Here is a 4,179-nt window from a genome sequence, read left to right as displayed (position 1 = left end):
AAGAGGTTAAATGGGTGTTAGTTTATATTACAGTCTGCTCTATTGTTTTGAAGTTTCTTCATACATCATGCTGGAGTCTAAACTGAAACCAGTTGTGCACTTTCTAAATTTAAGCCGACATATGGCCGCAGAGACACTAAAAGGCAACTCAAGAACAAATGATGTCAGATCAGGAAATGACCACCATATCTGAACTTTATTAGCATCAGTGCTCCACATCAGTTGATGAAGATCTGACTATTGTGAGAGTTTAAACTCAAACTGGATCCATTGTTCGGTGGGAAGCACGAAGGCAAACTGAGGTTACATTCATTTGCTGGGGTCCATGTGGGGGAGTTTCTTGGTGGATGGTTATGTATGTATGTGTGTGTGTGTGCTTGGTCAAATCATAAAATCAGTTCTGACCTATGGAGGGGAATTGTGCACCAGTCTTGCCCTTCAGAGATCAAACATGGATATGAAAGTTAACACACAGGATGTTTTTACCATTTTGGTACCAAACTTTTTTTTTTTTTTTTTTGGTTTCTTTCTTTTGGTCCTTCCACTGTTTTGTGGTGCTTGTCAATTAATATCTAATGTATACTGGAAAACAATGATCACATGACAGAAAGTCTAAGAGACATGTGGACGACAGTTTGCTGGCTTTTTTTTTCTTTCTAATTTTTATGCTTCTTTTGGCCGTGCATGTTAAGTGTACAGTGTATCATTTCTTGGATGGCATTAACAGGGCTACTGCAGTTCTGAGCTCTGCTGGCCGACATCGAGGCACTGGACCTAATGAGCTCATGTCAGTGGGTGGAACAAAGGCTGTGGGTCAGAAAGACTGCACTTGGTCAGCGCTGACTTCCTCTGACCGATTCACAAAGGCTGAATATCACAAGCTGACTGCTGTCACTTTTGGGACGTCTGGCATCCCGCTCAGTGCAGTCGTCTAATTCAGGCGTTGTGGAATTACCAACCACCTTCACTCTTTCATGGACATGGCAAGAAAATATATATAAATATATATTTATATGCATATATATACATGTGTCTGTGTATATATACATATATAAATAACAGATGATGATCATGTTGATAAAGTTTTTTTTATAGAAAATGTTTTACTTTTTAGCCCCTTGTTTGTTTTGTTTTGTTTTTTTCCTTCTTTAGTGCTCAAGTTTTTGTTTTGATTTTTTTCCTCCTCTCCTCTCCAGCAGAGGACTCCACCTCTGGTGGTGCGTTGATATTATGGCTGAATGGATTCTGTATAGAAAAATGGTGAATAAATAAATTAAGAACTGTGTAGTGAAACATGAATCCTGAAGCGCTTGATCTAAAACACATCTCCTTTTAACTCCTCCCCCTGCCCTTCCCTTTTCTCCCCCCTCTTCATTCAGGATTCTGCTGTAAATAAATATGACTAACTGTAACAAGACTGCGTCTTTCTTTGCGTGTCTTAAAGACAAACCATCATAAACATGTACAGGTTCATTTGTCCTCCTGGGGAAGATACAGTTACTCTTGTGGGATTCTGTAACTATCTTGGATGCACAACATTTAAAACACTTCTTTATATTATAGTGAATTCCTAAATCAAGATACGACTTTTAACATGTATTGTTAATGCTTTACACTTCATATTTAAATTGCAGCTTCTAGATGGTGACCTAAACATTAGTTTTTATAACAGTAGCTCATATTTTCTGCATAGTAAAATTTGTAAACTACACTGTTACTGTGAGATATGATTTTTAAGTTTTTTTTTTTCTTTCTAAAAATTCATTTGAATCAATAATAATGAAGATTTAAAAGGGTTTCTTTTATTTAATGGTGCCAATACAGTGATTTTAATCTGTGTTCCACTCTACGGGGGTTAAGCTTATTGAAATGTGCTTTAGCCTGCAGCTAACTAATTAAATAACTGCTTAATAAATTACTCATTTTCTCTGCTGCTAAAATGTCATGGCAATGTCTTCAAGTGATCAGTTTTCTGATATTAAATGACAAAGAAGCAGTTTTTTTATTTGGGAAAATAGCATTTTAACCTCTCTTTGCCAGAAAAAAATTGCATATCAGGTCTTTATCAAACAGCTAATGAATTAATAGTCTAAACGTTGCAGCTGACTGAATCGGGAACAGGTTGTAGTGGCTTTTTTTCCCATGTGCATTTCCTACTGCAGCAAAATCCGTCCGTCAACTGCCATTTATCTGCGTTAGTTCAGCCTCCTCCAGCAGATGGCACCAGAGCACAATTATATGAAAACTCAGAATTGAGACTAATATGAAAGGCCTATGCAGATTTATGTGTAAACACACGCCTTTCATTGTAGTTTCACACTGTGGTGAATATTACTAGATCATTTTCCAGTACAGCTATTGTTAAGTAGAGATGATGAATGCACCGACACAAGAATGAGAAAAATATAAAGAGCTTCCTGTTCAATTTGGAAAGCTTCAGAATTAGAACAGTAAGAGAAAAACATCGCCTCTTGATTGAGAAGTTAAGTAAAATGAAAAGCTTGCTTTCATTAAAGTCAGATAATTGGTTCCTGCAGGGCACCAAGAAGAGATCTCATGAATGGGAAAATGGCCGCCCCAATGACACACGAAAGACGCTGAGTCAAGAGTTTGAAGAAAGGCTGCTGCAAAATGGGAATAATATCTCTGAATGTTAAGTTCCTCTCTCTGAGTTTGGACATAAAACATTATATGAGCATAGAGAATTTTCTGGATTCTCATCAAGCTAACCAGCATCATTTTAAACATCCAATTAAAAAAAAAAAAAGTCATTAAACTGAGATATTGGTGGGGTTTTGTGCACAGATAATTATTTTTATTTGTTTATCTTTTTACCCATTAATTGAAGACTTTCTTCAAACTGCCAGACAAATGAACAGCCTGACCCACTGACTGAGTGGCTCGCTAGATGGACGAATGAAGAGGCTGGTGGGGGGATGAGGTGCAGGACACCGGTTTGGTGGGGGATGTTGAGGAAGGTCGCTGAGGTCAAGGCGGGCAGGGTCCACCCCTCTACACCTATTGGCCAGAAGGACTGACGGTTCCTGTGCAGCTTTGAAGCCCTGAAGTGGACAGAATTCCACCACGGCCATGGGGATTGTAGCATGTCATTTGTAAGAAATTTTGGCGAGATGGTCCTAAAACTAAGAGCTTGGCCCTCACCTGGAATGCAGGGTTTTGTATTTAGAAGCTCTTGTGGCTGATTGATCCTTAGATTACAGGCAGGTAACAGGACAGCCCTAATTATGCTGCAGGAGAAAGTTTAGGGTTTAATGTGGAGGGGCTTTAACACAGACGGCAATTTTTCCCCAATAAGCGTTGAAACTGCACATAAAATAGAAAGTGAAAATATGAAAATGGCATTTATTTTTTCCTCAAAGCTGCCTAAACTTAAGCAGAAAACATCCATATTTTTTGAGTATTTAAAACTTCGTGTAAATGTAATGAAGAGCATCAAGAATCCGGCACACATCAGAGTTTATGTCGGAGTAATAATCAGGAGAAGTGCATGTTTAAGACGTTGGCTGCACAACGTAATAAACACATACTGTCGCTAAACCTCCTATTACAGCAGCAGACATCTTTTCCTGCTCAAACCCGGAAATATATAAGCAGGAAAAGCTCATAATAAATTTCAGTAGCACATGAAGTCAACCAGTGCAGGTAATTTAAAAAGTGCTGGTATTTATGGTGGCCCCTGCTCATTTTAATGGCAGAGAGGTTCCTCCCCCTTCTCCTTTCTTCTTCTTCTTCTTCTTCTTCCTCTTCCTCTTCTTCTCCTCTTCTCATCCAACCAGCCAGGCATTCCTGGCTTGTTTAAATAAGGCCTGCCTGCCTGGGTGCGGGTGGATTCCCCTCTGGCCCTTTGCCCTTTGACCTAATGTGCATTCCGTATGTAAAGTGAGGAATTCTTCTGAAGTTCAGTTAATGGGGTTGAGTTTTTTCATCCTTTGGACTTTGCTCATACACTCGCCCAGTGGAAAGGGGAAAAACAAGCTTGACATGGCCTTAGCTGTGAGTTATAGATGAGGTTCAGTGCTGGTTGCTGGTGGTTAGAAATCAATGACTCCCACCAGTAGTTTTTTGAGCCTTGATAAACTTCTGCTGCGATCCATAGAGATGATGAGTGGTGGATTTAATGGAGGGTGCTGTGAGGATAAGGCGTGCAGGTTTGAGGAA

This window comes from Melanotaenia boesemani, chromosome 19, assembly GCF_017639745.1.
Source record: "Melanotaenia boesemani isolate fMelBoe1 chromosome 19, fMelBoe1.pri, whole genome shotgun sequence".
Lineage (NCBI taxonomy): Eukaryota > Metazoa > Chordata > Actinopteri > Atheriniformes > Melanotaeniidae > Melanotaenia > Melanotaenia boesemani.
The sequence above is the reverse complement of the archived record's forward strand: the minus strand, read 5'-3'. Positions refer to the sequence as shown.